At 39.1% G+C, this 22,027-nt stretch overlaps 1 protein-coding gene across 2 annotated transcripts in view; it reads right to left on the bottom strand.

Annotated features, from left to right (window-relative positions):
* The window catches only part of SCG2 (secretogranin II), a 47,912-nt gene that overhangs the window by 5,744 nt on the left and 20,141 nt on the right, over positions 1 to 22,027 (bottom strand). Inside the window, exon 1 of one of the 2 annotated variants that reach the window (XM_021002895.2) lies at positions 2 to 171. The exons of the other annotated variant lie outside the window; for it this stretch is intronic. The gene's annotated coding sequence lies outside the window, so the exon portion shown is untranslated. Of the gene's footprint in view, position 1; positions 172 to 22,027 lie in introns of those variants that run through there. 2 annotated transcript variants of the gene reach the window in all.

The raw sequence follows: 22,027 nt of genomic DNA, 5'->3' as shown, positions 1-22,027 counted from the left end.
CCTGTTATTTAGATAGCCGAGTGCATCCACAGCATGGTCTTCCCAGTCCGTCAGCTGGGAGTTTACAGACTGTTTTCAGCACCCGGACAGCTCCCTCTGCTTATACTGAACACCACCTGACTCTGCACTGCCACACTGACGTCACTGTACTCAGTCACACAACCAAAGCATAAGTGAGCTTTTCAGAGACCACTAGAGAAAATAATCATTTTATGAGTGAGTGTGTGTGTGTGTGTGTGTGTGTGTGTGTGTGTTTAAACAACAGTCTTATTCTGTTGCATGCTTACGCCACCTGTCTTTTTGGGGTGAAAATTGCAGTTTTCTACTATCCAACATACTCTAAAGCAGAGAAAGCTCCACTAACCCTTTAAAGTCAATGTTATGTGAAGCATCCCTTGGCAAAAATAAAGAAAGAAATCTGTCAGACAGCCACAGTTAATTGCATGACAGTCTCATCACTTTTGCAGTAACTTATTATGGATTGATTTCTGTCCTAATGAGAAAGTTTTGAAGACAAGGATTCATTCATTGAACACAAAGAAAATGTTTTAGCATCCTCATATTTCACTGCAAAATGAAAGCAAAAGGGTTATACATATACTCCTTCATGTCTTGAACTGAACATAATTCAAGGGGAAAAAATCACTTTTCTTACCAAATAAACTTGAAGTTTCCTTGTCTTTTCTGATTTTGAATCTTGTCTTGGTATTTGTTTGTATTTAAATCCTCCACATTCGTGTTCATATAATTTGTGTTGAAAGCAAATCCTGGATTTACATGGACCTGCATTTGTATTTTGTGTTGTCTAATTTCCAGAAAGAAACTGGAAATGGGAACAACTGAAGTGACTTTGATTTTTCCGGGGGGAGGGGGTAGTCCCTCCACTTCAGGAATAAGTGAACAAGAAATCTGCCTTAGGGATTATTCTGACATTAAGGGAAAGAGGGAATATACACACTGTTCCTTATCCCTTTCAAATCTAGTATGCACTAATAATAGTGAAGCAAGGGTGGGCTACGAAATGACTCCCTCTACCTCCACATTAATGAATATGACCAAGCAAGAGTATCTAAATTTGCTACTTATGATCTTGATTCCTTACTGGTACATAAAAAGTGTTATGCACTTAAATGAATCATTTAAAAACTACCAGTTTACCTAGCTTTGTTCCATAGACATAGTACTTATATGTTTTATGAAAATTGAATCCATTTTAAATATAGGAGAGGAAATCACTACATAAATAATCTCTTCAATGAATCTTTTTCTAAAGTAAAGAATGCAAGGGCAACCAAATCACTCTCCTACAACCTCTATCCATATAACTGTCACCTTTCATATAACTGGGCCTTTCAACAAGGACCCTGGGCATATAAATCAACTTGAGAATGAACATGAGGTAATGAGCTATAACAGGAGCTATATAATTCCCAGATGTCCTGAGAAAGTATATTCAGGACATATAGGGGAACAGTGTTTCCTAGAAATTAGTTGATCTGCAGTGGGGTCTGGCCCTTTTTCAAGGAATTTTGCGTAGTCTCTTTAAAAATTTAATGATACCTAGTTTGTCAATCTCACTACAGTAACCTTGGGAAAGCATTCAGCCTTTTCTCACCATGATTTCTCAGAATGGCAACCAAAGACAGCTTTGCCACCTGAGAACTCATCATCTTCTGATCTCTTTTAGATCAATTATCGTGATTTTCACATATTATAATCTCTCATTCATCTCTTGGTACAAATTATATTCCATATATTCAAATATAAATGGTCAGGTCTTGTTTCTGTATACCTATGCTACAACACAATGTGTCGCATAGTGTCTTGTCCATTGTAAGCACTTTGAAAATACTTGCTAACTTTGTGATTAAATGACTGACCTCTACTAATAGCTTTGTGTTAATAGCAATATTCTACAGTTTTATAACTATTTACCTTCAATGAAATCTATTTGGAGTAAAAATTCAAACATGATATACCTGGAAATCACCTTTTATGTTGACCAAAAATACATTGTAGAGGGAGTATCACAAGCCAAGGATAATCCTACTTCATTTCATCAAAGAACATGAGATGAAAAGGATCATTTAAAAGCATTTCTTAACATTTCAGATCCTTATCTGAAATCTTTAAATTGCTAGCCATTATAGTCACTCAGAGAGCAAAGCTTGTATCTTGAGCATTTTCAAAATAATTATGTTCTATGTCTGAGTAATGATTTTCACTCACATACCCTGCTCTGACATTGTTAAACTCAAGACAGTTTGCAACTTAAATCCAAATTAATTAAGACAACTTATTCTTCTGTTAGAAACTGGGTTTTTTTCCTTCTTCCTATTGTTGCTCTGACCACTTTTCTCTGTATTTTTCCACTTCATGTAACTCTGTTGTGTTTTAATTTTGCTGTCATTTGTATAGTCACTTTGCCTTTAATCATGTTCTTTCCTCTCAAATCTTCTTTCTTCCATTTCATTACCTTTCTCATTAGAATTTACATGAAAGCAATCAAGACCAGAAAACCCAACAAAATTCAACTCTCTCCTTCGTTCCTGTCCTCCATAACCTCTCCCTTTCCTACCTCTTTTGCAATCTCTCCCATGGAATAGAAGGACACATTAGAATTCACCTCCTACCATATGCCAGAATCCTCTCTACAATACCCCTGACAAATAGCAATCCAGTCACTGCTTGAATATTTCCAGGGGGTAACTAGATGGTATAGTTTCTTTTTCTCCCTTTCTCATCCTCTTCTCTACTGTCACACTCCTTCCTCCTACCTTTCATATTCCCTTCTTCACATGCCATTTCTACCATCTCTTCTTTCCTCACTCTCTCCCTAGATCCTTCCTTCCTGAATATTCTTAAATTGTTACAGTGAACAGATTTGGAAAAAATGTTCATTGCTTTCCAAACTCTTCTCTTGTAAGTTATCTCCTTTTCTTTTCATTGTCAGTAAAGCTGTTCTCTAATACTACTCTTGAAGAGGGAGGTAAGATCTGCCTTAAGTTGCATTGAAAAAGTATGAAAATGAGGAATAGTATGCATTCTATATATAGTGAAAGAAAATGCTACTGCCAAGTTTCCAAATTAAACCTTTTCCTTCCAATTTTCACTGTCATAAAAAGCTTACAAATTCCATAATGGATTTTTTCCCTTTACTTTCTTATTAATCATTCTGAACTGTTATTCACAGAAACTGAAGTCATAGCAAATTGCTTTTGTTTTTGAAGCCAGAAAAAAACCCTTCCTTCAACCCAGGAGTAATAACTGGATGAATAGATAAATAACGTCTTTCTTTACTCCTTTGTCTGATATCTTTTCTCATTCTTCTCTGCCTGTTCTCCTTTCTCTCCTCTCTCCTCTGTCCCTTTTCTCTATTTTCTTCCCCACAACCCCTGCCACCACCACCATCACTCCTTTACCTCTACAATGGCATAAAAAAAGGTATTGCTTTTGAAAGAGTTATTAAGGGAAGGAAAATCTTTTATAAGTTCCACTCAAATCAGAGAACATAAGAGACCACCTGCCTTATCAATTTGCCAGCATCTATAAATCTGACACTGCATAAATGGTGTTGAGGAGGCACACATGTGTTATGTATATCCAAATGTAAACTGCACAGGGCATACCTTGCTTTCAGAAAATTTCAGATTAAATTATATACACACATGTGTGTGCATGCATGTATGTGTATATGCATAAAATATACACATTGAACATATGCATATATTTTATGTATGTATTATTTTATATACAAATACAGACTCTACTTCATTGACTTTCTTGTTTATATTTATGTTAAATCAAATGATCATATATGCATATTAACATGCAAATATGCATATGTATACATTTTCATGTATAACCACATGTATATGCATTCACGTGTGTAAATATGGCTCCATATATCATTGAGTCCCATTTTTTAAATTTCATAACACATTTCCTAGAATGGGATTTGCCATTCATATTTATGTAAATTTTAATAGTAACCTTTCTTATTTATACTATTCATGTTTTCTGTTTGCTTTCACTTTGAACTTTGAAATAGAAACAGTATTGTCTTTACATTTGGGGTGTCTGATGACCACATTATGGGGAGGGAAGGAAAGAGTTATATGACTTTCTACAGAGGTCCTAAAGTGAGAACCATGATTTTTTAACCATATTTGCGATCTTATTGGCAGGGAATTGCCAGTGAGAAAATTCTTTCTATCAATGCAGATCAGTACAAGCTCTGCAACTGACAGACTCCAGTTTTCTCCTTTGTTGGGGTGTTGGGCTCACTATTTCTATGATCCTTCTCAAGCTACAAAATTCTATCATTCTACAAAAAATTACTAGTTATACTGAAAATTCAATTCATAGAAACATTATGTTAGGGTGATGTGAAAATGGATTGAGAAGTTTGGTTTATCAGTTAAAGCAAAGCACAATTTACTCCAAGAAAGTAGTCAAGCTTTCTTCTCAAAAATTCTTCATGCAGAAGATGTCCAAATGTGGGGCCATTAGATCAAAAGGATGAGGGACCCTTCCCTCCCCCCATCCCATCAGTACCAGGTAGCTCTTGAAGAATCCAAAGGAACTAGGTATATATATATATATATATATATATATATATATATATATATATATATATATATATATATATATATATATATATATATATATATATATATTCATATGTATATACATATATGTGTGTATGTATATATATATATTCATATGTATATACATATATGTGTGTATGTATATATATTCATATGTATATACATATATGTGTGTGTATGTATATATGTGCATGTATGTGTGTGTATATATATAATGTATATAATATAAATATTATATAATGTATATATATGTATATATGGGTAGGAAGTTGAAATGAATAAGAAGTTTGCTACCCATGGAGGGTTTTAATCTGAATAGTCACTTTTTCTTTTTAATCCTAGAGTCAGTGAAAGGCTAATTCTTTCTTTTTTCACACCTTGAATAATTGAGGTTACTAAAGGTTAGGACTGCTTACAAACAAAACTGGACTTTATCTCAGTACTTCAGTAAATTGGTTTTTTGCCTCCATCCCTCTAGGAGCAACTAAACAGAACAAATGGTTGCAGGAGTTGGCTGTTTTATATATCATAAATTGTCCCCATTATTTAAAAGTTCATTTTCTAGATGCCATGGTTTCTTTTTGTTGTTCAGTCATTTCAGTCATGTCCAACTCTTCATGACCCCATTTGGGGTTTTCTTGGCAAAGGTACTGGACTGGTTTACCATTTCCTTTCCATTTTACAGATGAGGAAATGGAAGCAGAGTTAAGTGACTTGCCCAGGGTCACACAGCTAATTAGTGCCTGAGGCCAGATTTGAGCTCAGGAAGATGAGTCTTCCTGACTCCAGGCCCAGTTTCCCATTTACTATGCCACCTAGCTGCTCATGCCATAGTTAATTACAAATTATCAGGCTTTTCCTTTTCTCCTATCTTCAAGTGTCCCTATAGGAATTGTCCACTTAATCTCAAAGAATATTAGGTTAAAATATTTTTTTTTACTTTGTTTTATGAGATCTATTGGTAGGTCCTTATTTACACAGTATTTGCTCATGGTATAGAAATAATAATTAGAGATGATATTTCTATAATAACCTTTTTTCGATTAAAGCCCTACTCTGACACCTTTGCCACAGCATAGAGGTGACCTCAGTTTCTTGAAGGTTATGCCAATGGAAACTAAATTATCTTGATTCCTCCTAGTCTAGAAAGCCTACAAGTTTGGGTGCCAGTAATGAACTGTATGAAACTTTCCAAGGAGTCCAGCTAAGTTAAAGGAGGTTCACCACCATAAGTATAACGTGCTGAGGTATACTTTGAGATGCTCCAAAGCTGAGGGGGGGAAATAAAGACTTAAGTATAACCAGTTCTATGTGAATATTTCCTTCTCAACTCCCACCATTGTAGAGTTGATTGCAAAACAGAATAACTGTAACTGGAGGGTGAGAGCTCAGGGCATTAGGAAGTAATTGTAGTGCTAGCATGTGTAACACTAAAGTAATTGGAAGCCAGCCCAGGCGCTGTGAGGATAGCAGCATGGCCAGAAAAGCAATGATTGCCAGTACACTTACGTCTTGTACGTGGACAAGAATTGCATAGGATGAGATGTAAATGACCGGTAATGCCAAATCCATTTGGAGTACTGATAAATAAGGATTTTTTTTTAAGTTTGGCTGTGGATTAACTGGGCCTGGGAAATACCCACTCCCTCGGGGAATTTATAGATCACATAGTTCAAACTTGTGTGATCATAATTGAAATCTGCAACTCCAGACTTAAGCCCTCACTTAACTCTTTAGACTCCCTTGCTATCTACAGGACATTCCACTTGGATAGTTCAATAATACTTAAAGCATTGCTTTTAAAAAAAAAAAGCAAAAAAAAAAATCCTAAATTTATCATCTTAGAATTCTAGTATCATAAGAGTTGAAATTAGGTGGGACCTTAGATACCATCTAGTCCACCTCCCTAATTTCATACAGGCCATCAATGGCGCCTTATCTGAGCACAATGAGGTCATTATAGTTAAATGAATTGCCCAAGGATACACTGGTGATAAGTAGGAGAGCTAGGATTCAAACATAGGTCCCTTCACTCCAAATTTTCTCATAATTCAGAAGGTGGTATAACGAGACAGGGTATTGAACCTGGGTTCTGTTTCACCTCTTACTAGCCATATGATTATGGCTTGATTGATCTCCACTCCCCTTGTCTATAAAGTGAGGAACCGTTGTTTGCCCTCAGCATTATAAGTAGAAATGTGTGTGCGTGAACATGACCTAAGTTGGGAGTGGGGAAGAAAAGGAAGGAGTTCTTCGCCTCTAATATTTTGCTCACTCCCTCACCCCCTCCCGTGTCTTATCTATTACCCAGTATGACCGATTCTACCTTGCAACAGCTCTCATGTATGCCCCCCAACCTTTTCCTCAGACACTGCTACACTACCCCGGGGGAGGGGGGAGAAGCGGGAAATATAGGCCTTTATCTCATAACTAGCTACTTTAATAGTCTTTTTGTTTGTCTGCCTACCTCAAGTAGCTTTACTCCAGTCTATCCTCCACTCAGATACCAAAGCAATCTTCCTGAAGTTCAAATCTGACCCTGTCGCTCCCATATCCAATAAACTACAACAAACTAATACCTGCAGGATCAAAGATAGACTCCTCTGTACAGGTTTTAAAGCTCTTCTTAACCTATCCACTTCCTACCTTTTGATCTTCTTGCACTTTCTTCCCTTCCGCATATTCTAGTAGGATTAAATGAGATATTTGTAAAAACACTTAAAATAGTCCCTGGAACATATTAAATGCTTAATGAGTGCTTGTTCCTTTCCCTTCCCCCCTTCTACAATCCAGTGACACAGGCTTCCTGGCTGTTCCTCACACCAGACACTCCATTTCCTCAGTGTCCATTCTCACTGGCTGCCTCTATGCTTTCTCTCTTCACTTCCACCTCCTGGTTTCCCTGAATTCCTTCAAGTCTCAGCTCAAAACTCACTTTCTATAGGATGCCTCTTCTGGTGTCCTTTAATGCTACTGATTTCCCTCTGAGATTATCATTCATCTAACTTGTATATATGTTATCGGTACATAGTTGTATGCATGTTGTCACTCCTTTGTGAGCTCCTTGAGGGTAGCAACTGTTTTTGTCTTTCTTTGTATCCCCAGAACTTAACATAGTGCCTGGAACCTAATATGCTTAGTAGGTGATAGGTGTCTGACTAACTGACTGACTTTTTAAACTCATATGTCTTGCTAATTAGGTGTTAACTAGAAGCTTTGTTGTTTCTACCCTACTAAAGTACAAGTGCTATCAACACCCTCTAAGTCTAGCATCCTTTAAATCTGTCACCCTGACATGTATAACCTATATTGAATTGCTTGCCTTCTCAATGAGGGGGAGAAGGGGGAGGGAGGAAGGGAGAGAATTTGAAACTCAAAGTTTTAAAAACAAATGTTAAAATTTGTTTTTTACATGTAACTGGGGAAAAAATAAAATACTAACTTTCTAAAAAAAACTGTCACACTGGGGCAATGCTCTGATGACCCCATACCTAGTTACAACTCTGTTTTTCCTGATAACCATCACATATTCTTAGGAGAATCTCACAAAAGAGTCGGTGGTAAAGTCTTTGAAAAGTATAAAGTACTCAATGAATGTATAGCATCTTTATTACTGTCATTTAATTCCTTTTCCCTGGAGATTCATTCAAAGACAGGCTACCATATCTCTGTTCAAAAATTGTAGCCAACATAAAAAAAATGCCATTTATGCTGATGTGATAAGAATTGATTTTCTCTATTCTGGGCTGAATGCCTTCATGAGCCCTGCTATTACTGACCTACCTTCAATTAGAAAGAAGGCAAATCTATAGCAGCTCTGCATAAGTGCTCAGATTCTCCAATCCAGACATATTCAGGTTTCTTCAGGGAGGCTGCTGGCTCAAACTGCCATGACTTCAGCACTGCTTGGCGTCAGACAGCCGAATTTAAAGTCAAAACACACATAGTTGGGGGAATAAGACAATGAGTCATCCTCTACCAAGTCAGAAAGGAGCAGATGAATAGACAGCCGACATGAATGAAAGTGAGCACCTCGTTACAGTCGGGCTGCTTCCTTCCCAAGCTCAAAGCCAGATTCATCTTTTAATCATTTGAGTTTCTGTACACTTTGGTAAGGGAGAGGTACGGGAGAGGGAGAATAGCAGCAATCTGAGATTATTCATCCAAAGAGGCATCACCATCAGTTATATCTTTTCCTCAGCAAAGTCCTCATGAATCCCTAGAGCCTCTCTTATAAGGCTCTCTGATATGAGAAAGCAGCATATTTACAGCAATGAAGACAGGCAGGTGAGTTCATTGCTAAGGGATCAGGAACCCAACCTCACTCACAGGCCTGAAAATCCTGACAATTCCCAAAGATCCTGGCAGTTTGGGTCCCGGGGCCAATTAGGAGATTGCTGAGGAAAAGGGGAATGATTCAGGGGCCTCTCTTTCCTGGAACAGAGCCTAAAATCACCTGTCAGCTTCGTACTTGGAATCATACTTGGAATGCTGTTTACAGCATGAGTCTTCTCATTATAAGAAGTGGAGGGCAAAGAGTCAAGATGCTTGCTTTGTGCCCTGGCAGCAAAGGGTCCCTTACTGAACTGAAGGCTTGAGCCTTTACATAGTTTAGTTCAATCTGTGTAAAGGAAACCTATCTGTTCATTACATTTGTTTCTGGTTTTTAATAAGCTGGATTCATGGTGCATTTTATTTTTCATTGTGGTCATTTACCTTTCTACATGAACTTTCCCTTGAAACAAAGAAAATAGTCAATCTTCCCAAAGCCTCCTTATAAAGAGGTCTCAGAATTCCAGCCATCTCTTCATTTCATATTTATTCTGTTATCCCCCTACACACACACACACACACACACACACACACACACACACACACACACACCGGGATAATATCACCACCAGGAAACTCATCATCAGGATGATTCATCACTTTTGCTACCACATCTCATCAGAACCCTCAGTAGCCTCTAAACTCTTTGATTGGAGAACTTGAGGATGAAGGAAAAAAACCTCTTCCCAGACCCTTTTTATAAAGAAGGCTCAGAAGCCCAACCAATTCTTGATTTCCCATCAGCTGCATTCTTTGGATTCCACTCCATCATCACCATTTTGCTGTACCTTTTGCTCCCCAGTTTTTTAATTTCCCTGTGTATATTGTCTCCCCCTCCCCTTTAAAGTGTAAGTTCCTTGAGAACAGAGATTATTTTTTCTTTTCTCATTTGTACCCCCACTGCTTTGCACAATATGTGGTATATAGTAGGTGTTTAATAAATGGGTATTGTATTACATTTCATTGTATTGTATATGTGGAGCTAGAGATCAGGAAAAAAGGAGCAGATATGGATCTTAAGATATAGATTTGAGAGTCATCTAGTAACTGCCAAGGAAGGGAATGTAAAGAGAAAACGAAAGTTAGTCAAAGATAGAACTTTGATGAACACTCATCTTAAGGAGTTTGAATGAATGAGAAACCAGAAAAGGAGAAAGGATTCGCTAGAGAGGTCAGAGGAGAACTGAGATAGCATACTGTCTCTGAAGGCAAGGCAGAAGAAACTACACCATCAGGGATGGTGTTCAATAACATTAAAATCTGCAGAGAAGCCTGAGAAAGTGGGGACTTAGAAAATGTCATTAGATTTCATGATTAGAAGGTCAATGGGGACCTTTGAAAGAGGAGCTTCAATGAAGGGGTGGAGAAAGAAGCTGCATTTCAAGGGGCTGAGAATGCTGCTATAACTAAACATGTCTTTCTAAGTATTAAATTCCTCATAATTAGAGAGCATTAGTAGGGAGAGGATGCATTAGCTGACAGTTATGGGTACTAGATTATTATCCTTATACAGGTAGCAATAAATGCTAACTGGTCAAAGAATTTACAACCACCGAATAAGAGCTGCTATCTTGCATTGAAAAATAAACAGCTTTTTGCAGGCATCCATGACATGGCACTGGGCCAAGAATATTTCTAAATTTCAGTGATACAAGACAGAGTCCTGATTATTATACATGCACCATCTAACACTGGTAGCCAGTATAAACAGTGGAACAGGAAGGAAAACTAAGAGAGAGTAAGAAGAAGTTTCTCTGTAGTTTAAGGAATACTAAACTAAAATACAGGAAAATCAAGCATAGTTACTGGTTATCATCAGGGATACTACTGGGCCAGTCATGGCAGTGAAACATAATGGGTTTTCTCCAGCAGAAATCACCTATAACCCAGTCAGACCATTATGTGTTGCTCAGTTCTCTCAACATCAGTGTTAAAAGATTTCTATGGTATTGTTTTTTGTTAAACTATTTTTATTTTACTTATTTATATGTAATTGATACCTTTTATTCTTATATCATATTCCTTCCTGAATGAATTCCTTCCTCCCCCCTTCCCCAGCAGACCTGACCTTGCACCAAAAATTAAAAGAGAAAATTTTTTGTAAAAACTCAGAAAAAAAATTAACACATTCTGCCTCTCAGTTTTCAAATGAAGAAATCAGAGCTATATATAGTCATGTTTTTGAAAAATACTCTAAATCACTATTCATTAGAGAAATACAAATTAAAACAACTCTCAGAGATTGGTTAATATGACAGAAAAGGAAAATGACAAGTGTTGGGAGGGATGTTGGAAAATTGGGACACTGATACAATGTTGATGAAGTAATGAACTGATCCAACCATTCTAGAGAGCAATTTATAATTATACCCAAAAGGCTATAAAACTGTGCATACCCTCTGATGTAGCAATACCACTACTATGTCTGTATCCAAAAGAGATTTTTTAAAAAGGAAAAGGACCTATATGTACAGAAATATTATAGCAGCTCTTTTTTTTATGGTGACAAAGACTTGGAAATTGAAGGGATGCCCATCAACTGGGGAATGGCTGAACAAGTTGTAGTATATGATTGTGCTGGAATATTATTGTGCTAGAAGATATAATGAGCAGGATGCTTTCAGAAAAACCTGGAAAGTTTCACATAAACTGATGCAAAGTGAAATGAGAAGACCAGGAAAACATTGCACACAGTAACAGCAACATTGTACAATGATTAGCTGTGATACATTTAGTTCTTCTCAGCAATACAATGATCCAAGACAATTCCAAAAGACTCATGATGGAAAATGCTATCCATCTGCAGAGAAAGGACTGATGGAATCTGGATACAGATCAAAGAATACTTTATTTTTACTTTATTTTTCTTGAGTTTTTTTTGTCTGTGTTTTCTTTCACAACATGAATAAAAAGAAATGTTTTGCATGACTGCACATATATAATGTATATAAAATTGTTTGCCTTCTCAGTGAGGGTGGAGGCTTATGAAGGAAGGGAGAGAATTTGGAACTCAAAAATTTTTAAATAAATGTGAAAAATTAGTTTTTATAAATAATTCAAAAAATATATATATATATTTTAAAACACAAAGATTTTGCCTCTGATACTTACTACCTTTGTGACCTTTGGTAAATCACTTAAACTCTCTGGGCCTCAGTTTCTTCATCTGAAAAATGATGGGATAGAAGGACTAGATAACCTCTAAGATCTTTTCCAGTTCTAAAGCTTTATGATCACATAATCAACCATTCTATAATAATATTATTTCTTACATTTTTTGGTTCTTTTCTGGTGTCTTCTTTTCTTTCTTGATGTCATTGGGTAGTTATGCTACCATAATTAAAAATGCCTTTCTGTGCATTAAATTTCTCATAATTAGAGGGCAAAAGTAAGGGGAGGTGGCATTAGCTAAAAATTATGGGGACTAGATTATTATCCTTGTACAAGCAATAAAAAGTGTTAACTAGTCAAAGAATTTACAATCATTAAATAAGAGCAATCTTTTAGTCCCTAAGACCCACAACATATGTTCCATCCATGCCTCTTCATTATCTCTCTCACACAGATACACATCCACATCCAATCTGCTGCCAAGCCTGTGAATTTTGCCTCTGTTAACATCTCTAGAATATGATCCCTTTTCTTCTCTGACACTGCTACCACACTGGTGCAGGCCCTCATCACCCTACTCCTGGGCTATTGCAATAGCCTGCTGGTTGGTCTCTCCAACACCAGTCTCTCCTCACTCCAATCCATCCTCCATTCAACTGTCAAAGGGATTTTTCTAAAGCCCAGCTCTAACCATGTCGCTTTGATTCCATTGACTCCCTCTCACCTCCAGGATCAATTCTCTGGCTTTGAAAGCCCTTCATAACCCGGCTCCCCACTACCAACTTTCTGGTCTTCTCAGCACACATACTCTGCAATCTATTAACACTGGCTCCCTTGCTTTTCCTCACAAAAGATGCTCTATCTCCTAACTCCAGACATTTTCCCTGGCTATCATCCCCCATTGCTGAAATGCTCTTCCTCCTCATTTCTGCCTCCTGGCTTCTTTCAAGTTTCAGCTACAAGAAGCCTTTACTGATCCCTCTTAATGCTAGCAATGTCTCATTGTTGAGTATCTCCAATTTATTCTGCATATAGCTTGTTGGTAAATAGTTGTTTGCTTGTTGTCTTCTCCATTAGAGTGTGAGCTCCTTGAGGGCAGGATTTTCTGTTGCCTTTCTTTGCATCCCCAGTGCTTAGCACAGAGGCTGACACATAGTAAGTGCTTCATATTTATTGGCTGATTGAATGAGATGTAGTGGAAGAAAGTCTGAACAGTGTGGAATGAGTATAGCAACTTGTAACTGCCCAAAATAAGAGAAGATGGAGTAAGAAATGACCATGGAACATGGCTTATGGATGGAATGAATGAACAGAAAAATGGGGAAGGAAAAAAATGAAAAATGAAAATGAAAAAACAAAAAAAAAATGTAGAAGAAATGAGGCATTCACTCTTACCCATTGATCTGTACATAATTTTAATATTTTGCATAAGACTTTACAGCCTATATGATATTTTTGCCTGCATTCTCTAACTAATCCTGAAGGAAGAAGGGCAGATATTATCCCTGTTTTGTATATGAGGTTTAGAGAAGTTTTACTAACTTATTCAAGATCACACCAAGCGGTGGTGGAGCCAGGATCACAGTCAGTTCTGATTCCCCATCCAGTGTTCTTTCCATGTAGCATGCTACATAGAAGGGGATGGGGCAGCACCCAGTTCATTTCAACAAACATTTATTAAGAACTTGCCATGTGCGAGGCACTGTTCTAGATTCTGACAAAATAAGTAAACAAACATGGAGGTCTTGATGGAGAATACTACAATATATGTCCAGAAAGTTAGATGGGAGACCGAATGTGGAGGGCTTTAAATGCAAAGGGTTGTATTACATGTCATACTCCCAGAGTGCTACTACCTTCCCCTCTACCCTACCGGGGCTATTGGAAAGACAGAGCAGCACGGAATTCTATTGTTCAATTTATGATAACAATTTCCAATACTGTGTAAATTGCAGCCCCCTATTCTGTCCCTGATTGGTATGACAAATTCTTTTCCTGGTTCTTCCACATCTCCCCTCCCCCCAACAAGTGCAATATGCCATGGTGTTTTTTTTAATTTTCAAATTAATTGAAATTAGTTTTTCCCTCAACATTTGTCAACATCCCTTGTGATCAATGGAGACAGTGTGGGGTGTGGCTAAACCAGGTTGTGTGATGGAAAATATCATATGGCGAATCCCCCTTCTAGCATGCAAGGACATGCTTGCAGTCAGGGCTGTCTGCCATCGGCAAGATGAAAAGCGGTAGAATGAATGCAGGGATATGAATGCTCAGATTCACAGCCATTTTCTGCTCCCATGCTTAGGTCATTGCCCCTGTGATTAATGGTAGCCTCTGGCTGCAAACCAAGACCAGTGGAAGACTCGGGTGCCCATGAAGATACAGAATCTAAAATAATTTTTTTGTTTGTAGAGCATTTGCTTTCTTTCATGTGTCAGAAGCTATGATCTATATTTTTCATATTTCTCAAATAGAATATGAGGCCAGGCTACTGCTATTCCCATTCAAAGGCTGGTGAAGCAAGGGGATTTAACATGATTTTTTTAATGGACTACTGGATTCAATTCTCTTTCTGGCTTCATCTCCTGATTCATCCTTTGATGAATCCCTGGAAGAAAACTCTCTAGTTCCTTAAGCTGGAAAAAAAAATGTTTCCATATACCTCTCACCCTCTTTCAGGCACCCCACCCTACAAACCCGCCCTCTCTCGTGCTTCAGAGATGTCGCTCTTACTTCACCAATTTATCAAAATGTATTAGTCCTATGCCCCACTTCCCTAGCTTCCTGTTCTCTGCTAGAACTCAACATCTGATCTGTGTTAAGGTATTAATACCTGATAATCCACCCTCCAAATAAGGCATTAGTATCATCACTATGGCATTGTGAACCTTACTTGGCTAATGCTGAGAATTTCAATCACAAAGTAGCAGGTTAGTATAAATGTTTAGATTGGGAGGGTAATAGTGTAGGAAGGTTTGTCAATCCCTCATTTATCTCATGCAAATATTCTGCCTTTCCTAAAGGAGGCGTTATCTAAAAATTCAGGAAACCATTGGACAGTGCTTAGACCAGCAAAAGAACTTTCCCACTGAGAAGCAGAGCAGCAGGTAATACCCCCATTTTACAGATGAGGAAATTGGAACTTAAAGATGTTAACTGAATTGGCCAAAGTCACATGGATAATCAATGGGGAAATTAGGACTTGAACCTACGTCTTCCAACTCATAGCGCATTGTTCGCCCCAGGCTTTCAACTGGGCCTCTTACCCTCTTCCCTTTTTAATGTAATTTTTCTATTTTTTAATTACCAAGCATCTGACAGAGGGAGAGAAAAACAAAAATCCTTGTGACAAATATACAGAGTTAAGCAAAAGAATTTCCCTGTTGGCTATAACCAAAAATATGTCTCATTCTGCCTCTTAAGTCCATCACCTCTTAATTTGTTTCCTCTTTGGTCCTCTGGAATCAGGCTCTTTAAATTCTGTTGAGCAGAGCTCTTAAGTCTTTCAAAGTTGTCTTTATAATCTTGTTATTATTGTATAAATTGCTCTCTTGGTTCTATTCGCTCCATCCTGCTCCAGTTCATACAAGTGTTCTCAGGTTTTTCTGAAATCACCATTTCTTATGGCACAATAGCATTCTTTTACATTGCTATAGCATAATTTGTTTTACCAATCTACACCTCCAGGGACTAGTCAGTAGATACAGAGGGTTCAATGCACTTGACCCTGCTCATGCACCAGAGGGAAAAAAAATGTTTTTCCTTATGTCTTTTCTCTTCATTTTCCTTTCCCCATAAAGTGGTCACAGGACCCTAATAGTCTCCTTCCACAGCTTCTCCCCAGTGCCTGACCTATGTAGGCCCAAGGGCTGGCAGCTGGCAAGCCTGAGTCTCTCCACTACCACTTTCCTAGGTCTTGTTGCTTCTTAAGCTTAAGACAGAAGAAATGGTCATGTATTGGAGGTCTAGAAGTGCATGGGAAAAGCTGGATTAAAACCAGTCCAGGAAGGTTACTGGAGTCAGCTTTCTCACCTGTGCCTTCCATCATGCTCTTGCTGCATTTTAAACAAAGCAGTGGGAAAATGAGGGATGCCATGCAGATCAGCTAAGGGATTTGTCCTGCAGAAACTTCAGAATTGGACACACTGAGCACCTCCAGCAGCTCTAATTGCATTAAGGCTTTGCTAATTGGTTGTTTGTGCCTTTTTTTTCTTAACTGAAAAACCAGCAGCAGTTTTTGCTCTGCCTGCCTCTGGCAGACTCAGCTCCCTCCATTCATTAACTCCTCAGTCTCCAGAGATGTGATATCTTCCTTTTGGCAGAAGTCGCTTTGCATGGGGTCATTCAACTTTCTATAAATGTGAGTGGAGGAGGGGGGATTCATTAGCACATTCTATAACAGCTGCAGTTCCCCTCTGCCTGGCAGCTGAAAACTAGCTGGTGATGAAGGGAAATGAATTGGAAGTGACCAGGTTTACCTTCCCCTCCAGGCTCTGCCCAGGCTCCTACTTCAGTAGGGGTGCAGGCCATGGGCCTTTCCAGAAGGAAGAAACTTCTAGGGAAATAGCACCTATAGTTCACATATCACTATAAGAACTAGAAGTTCAATTAGAGTCAACAGATCCATGTTAAGCACCTAGCAGTTACAAGGAAACTCTCTAAGACTAAGTTGTAGGATCATTATTAGTCTGCATTGGTGAGGAGTGGGGGACAGTTCCTATGTCAATGAATTCCCAGGTACAATCAAGGAGAGAGGGGCAGGGAATAGAAAGCAGTATGGTGCAGTGCAGTGGACTGAGGGCTGAACTTAGCATTCAGAAGACCTGGGTTCAAGTCCTTCCTCTGATAGATGTTGTTCATTGGCTGCTAGTCTAGTCACCTGTTTTCAGCTTCCTGAGATTGTAAGGTATAGATTAGTTGTTAAATGGGTGGAAACTCTCCATGCCAGGAAGTTCCTTAAAACAATAAAATCAATGTATACAGTGAAAAGAGCACTAAATTTGGGGGCAGAGGACCCAGACTCAAATATTGTCTCTATCACTTAGTCCTTTGGTGGCTTCAGGTAGGTCTCTTAACCTCTCTGTGCCTCAGTTCCCTCATCTGCAAAGTGACTTGATCTTTAAGGTCTCTTCCAGCTCTAAATTTTTGACCTAAAATCACAGGTCTGCTCCATGACTTGCCTTTCCCCTTTGAAAGGTACAAGGTATAGTGCTAGTCACTAGGTCCATAGACAGGAACTAAGCAATCCCTGCCTTAAAGGGAGCTTATCTTATTCTGAGGAAATAGAACATTCACCCTGACAAATAAATGCAAGGAAAAATGAGGAGAGGGAAGGCCGAAGCACCAGGAACTGAGGGAATCACCTTCACAGAGCGGGTGGCAGCTGAGCTATATCCAAAAGGAAGGCCAAGATTCTCAGGGTCCAAGGGGAGATTATATTTTATTATTATTATACAATTATATTATAGAATGTATATTGTGGATGTGAGAGATTCAATGTCAAGTTCAGGGGCTAGCTAGCAGTATAGCTGATATAGATGCGAGAGGAAGTGGGGTACTGTATCCTGCTAGGGAGATGGCAATGTGAGTGGTTAAGACCTTGCTTTTGGAATTCATCTGAAAGAAGGCATTTTGCTCATTTCTGAAAGAAGGCATTTCATGCTGTGGGTAGCCAAGAAAGATAAAGTGACTGCATTTTGTCTGTAGTTCCTCTACCTTGTCCCTGATCCTGTTGTATTGTAACCTCCACCCTGCTTTTGACCTTCCTTCATATTTGTGTTTCTCTTGTCTGCCTCCCAATCTTAGCCAGAGTTAGAAATGGAGAGAGAGAGAGAGAGAGAGAGAGAGAGAGAGAGAGAGAGAGAGAGAGAGAGAGAGAGAGAGAGAGAGAGAGAGAGAGAGAGACTTTATTTTTGATGGCTTCAAAAGTTTTGCAGAAAAGATTTCACTCTTTACACCCCTCTTCCTTTAGCTAATCAGAGCACACAGGAAAAGGGCAGCTTGGATTTACCAAGACATAACAAAGACAATGCTACAAGATAAATACATAGAAGCACTTGCTGGCAATATCTTTCCAACTAATCCAAAGGAACCAGTTTCTAACCCAGAACCAAATTAAATCAGACCCGACCAGACCATCTGGCTGATCAGATGGGGGAAGGAGGAGGGTTGCTGTTTGTGGATAAAGGCATGGTCAATCCTCACCTGACAGAGTACAAATACTCAACAGGTTCCCAGAACCAACCCATAAGGGCTATCTCAAGTGGAGAAGCCCACAGCTTTCCCAGACCTCTGGAATTTTATGTTTTCAGTCTGGAAATCCCACCACTGCTACCATTTACTGTGGGTAAAATTGTCATTGCCAAAGGAAACTAGAACCACTACCCAAACCCAAACCCAAAATTTAGGAACTAATGAGGATTTATTGAGTTTGCCAACAAGGGAGTCCCACCCACACAGGTAGAGACTCCCTGAAGGAACAGAAGACCAAAGCTTATATAGGTTTCAATTTAGCCAGGAGGTGAAGTGAAGGTATCTCAGGACTGGACAGGGCTTGTTTCTGGAGGCTTACAGGGTAGGAATAGGGAATATAATATCCCTTGACTGGACAGGACCTATTGCTGAGGCTAGTAACAGAAAAGGCTCTTCTTTGGTTAGCTATCTCTCATAACATCCACCCCATCCCACCCTCAGACAAACATGCCTGGAAAAGACCTTGGCTTGAAAAGGTCAAGGTTTCCCACTGCCTCTGGGGCCATCACCAGTCCTCCTGAACTATATCTTGCCTCTGAATCCAGATGGCTCTGGAGAAGAGTAAGGCTGATGACTTTACACAGCCCTGCCTCACTTAAATCCAATTCACTTGTAAGTCATGACATCACCTCCCTGAGGTCACGTTCCTCTTTGAGAATGAAGGACAACTAACTTATTACCCTGCCTTAATAGATAGACCCCTCCTTGTGGTTTCAGCAGTAAGGAAGGTTGCAGACAGAGTAGGGATTGTAATTTAAGCAGAGTCAGGGGCAAGATAGAGGAACTACAGACAAAATGGAGTTTCCTTAGCTTTTTCAGCTACCCACAGTACCTTCTTAGCTTGGGACCAACTTAGCCAGGAAGTTGTCCCTGATTTTATGACCATTGTCTTTTATGACTAGTGGTATTTTAGAAAGTAAAATTCAGTGATGATTATTTTAGCTGTAAGCAAGAGCATCAACACCCAAACCTTATGTCTTAATCACAGGATGTTTCAGCGTCACTGTTTCTAGCATATTTCTCCTTGAAATGCGTCATGAAGGCTAAATATACCTCCTTCTGCATCATGTTAGAGGCTCCTTCACTGGCCTCTGACACAAGGAAGCCCAATTAGGATCACAGCATCAGGTACCTCTGGCCTCTGTTAGTGGAAGGCTGGGCACCTGACACTCTAGATTCTATTTCCAGACTCCAAGATGAGCCCAGGGGGTGATGCATCCAAACACGTCACCTGGTATTTCCTAATTGGCAGCCAGGAAGCATTGCCTTGAATGCTGGCCTGTCAGCTATCTCTAAATCCAATTAAGTAGCTTACCTCTCCCTGAAGACTACTCCACACTTGCCCTCCCCTGCTAGATAGCTGGCCAAAAGCCCAATTACCTGGAAAGAACAATTCTTTTCCATCAACCAGGAAGTACTTATTGATTCCCTACTATGTGTTCAGTACTGTAGTAGGAACCACAGGCTATACACAAGTATATGGCACAGTTCCTGCAAGCAAGTCACAAAACTGAGAAGTAGTTTAGCATAATGGATAGGGTTCTGGACCTAGAGTCAGGGAGACAAATCCAAATGCTGCCTCTGACACTTCTGTGACCTTGGACAAGCCATGTAATTTCTCTGAGGTTCCATTTCTTCCTATGTAAAATGGAGGAAGGAGTGAATCAGGATTGGAAGTCTTTGACCTCTAAGGTTCCCTTCCTCTGATAACATACAGGATACAATAGCAGCAAATACAAGACAGAAGTGCTGAACTATGTGTATTGGTCTCTAAGTACTACTGAGACCTGTAAGTCACTTTTTTGTTGGAATATCATCTTTAAAATGAAGAAGTTGGCTAAATGATCTTGAGGGTCCTTCTCCAACTCAAATCTGATAATCCTAAGAGTGGGGAGACAGGGCTCTTCTCCTATGGATGGTAAAAGGAACACTAGCCTTCATCCCATCAGTCTCCTCACCTAGAGGCTGCTTCGAACTGAACCATTTACTCCATCTTGAATTTGCCCTGAACTTCCATAGTCTTATCCTTGGTTGAAAGCATTTTCTTCATGGAATAAGAGTTGAGGAGTGAAGATGTTGACAATACCTGGACAAAATAGTTGAACTCAATGGGTTTCCCTCTAGAGAATTCACATGGCACAGTGGGTAAAGAGCTGGATGTTGAATCAGGAAACTTTCTGTTTGAATCCTACCTTTTTGCCCTCTCAGTTTCCTCATCTGTAAAAGGAAGGGATTAGCCTTGATGAACTCAAGGCTCCCTTCCAAGTTGAAATTTGTGAGCAAGAAAGATGGAGAAGGTAAGGATATCATAGAGAAAATGAAAGGAAGAAGGTAATTGGCAGAGCTAAGGAAATATTTTCCTAAGGTAGGTCAGAAAAGATAAGATGCTTTCTACATACTCTTTGACCTAAAGGCTAGGTAAAAGATTTGGTGGTGATGCTTAGGGATGCTATGGAGTCTGCTTCCTTGGAAATCTTTCAGAACCATTAGAGACATCCATCTCTCAGTGGAGGAGGGCACATGGTGAGGTGGAACAAACCCTGATGAAAAAATTTAGGTGACCTGAGTTCAAGTCCCAGTTCTTATCCTTCCTGGCTGTGTCATCTTAAATGGGTCACTTCCTCTCCCTGGATGTCAGTTTCTTTATAGGTAAAATGAGGGATATATATTCTCTATGACCACTAAGGCCCCTTTCCAGCTTTAAGTCCTGTGATCCTTTGATTATTGGAGTTCAGAGAATGAGCCAGAATGAACAGCAGGAAGACAGTATGGAAGGCAGAGTAGGATTTGGGGAGGAAAAAGACAGAGGAGAAGCCATACCAGGTGAAGCCTGGTGGTAACATGAGCAGAGACTGAAGCAATTAGTAGCACAGTACATGTGGAAAACTGCAGGGGAATCTCTTCAGTGGGGTGTTTACAAGGCAAAAGTGTTGTGAACAAGATACAACTTTGGGAGTATTGGGAAACAAGTTTAGAAAAAGGGTGCTGGGATGTAGAGAACCTTGAAAGTCAGGCACAGAAGTTTAGATTTATGTGGTAGGCCACCTAATGATACGAAAGAAATGGACTAAAGATGCAGAATGGGACAAATGTTTTGACACAGCCAGTGATACAATTTGTTTTGTTTGAGTGTGCATATTCATAGTGAGAGTTTTATTTTTCTTTTATGGTTTGGGAGGTAGAGAGGGAAAGGTAGTAGGGAAAAGGGAGACAACTTGTTTTGCTTGCCTGTACACATTTGTTCCGAGGGTTTTTTCTTTTAAGGCAGGTAGAAGAGAGAGAGAAACTAGCAACAGGATTGTTGAAAAATAAGTAAAAGACCAAAACAAAGCATATAATTCAAATATTTTTAGTGACTAAGACTCCCTCTCTCACTCAGACTGAAAGTGCAAGGGCTACTCCCATTGCATGGTGCCCTGATCCCATTACTGATGGACTTAGAAACTCTGACTTGCTCCATTTCTAGCTTGGGTCACTTCCCTCCTCCTTGGAAAACCAGGACCTCACTATATTAATGCCTAAATTAATTCACACTCAATCAGCATGTTATTATTATTATTATTATAACCTTTGAAACCTGACTGTAACAGCAGGGTGATTTTTTAACAAAAATTTCCAACATGTTCAAATGCTACCTTATATCTGCCCAAGCCTTCCAGCTCCAAGATGAAGATTTAGTTGGTTAAGCTTTGATTAAACAAACGGCCATTTGCTATAATCTG

The sequence above is a fragment of the Phascolarctos cinereus genome, unplaced genomic scaffold (genome assembly GCF_003287225.1).
Source record: "Phascolarctos cinereus isolate Bilbo 61053 unplaced genomic scaffold, phaCin_HiC Scaffold_7;HRSCAF=346, whole genome shotgun sequence".
Lineage (NCBI taxonomy): Eukaryota > Metazoa > Chordata > Mammalia > Diprotodontia > Phascolarctidae > Phascolarctos > Phascolarctos cinereus.
This window is presented reverse-complemented; position numbering and strand designations above follow the sequence as displayed.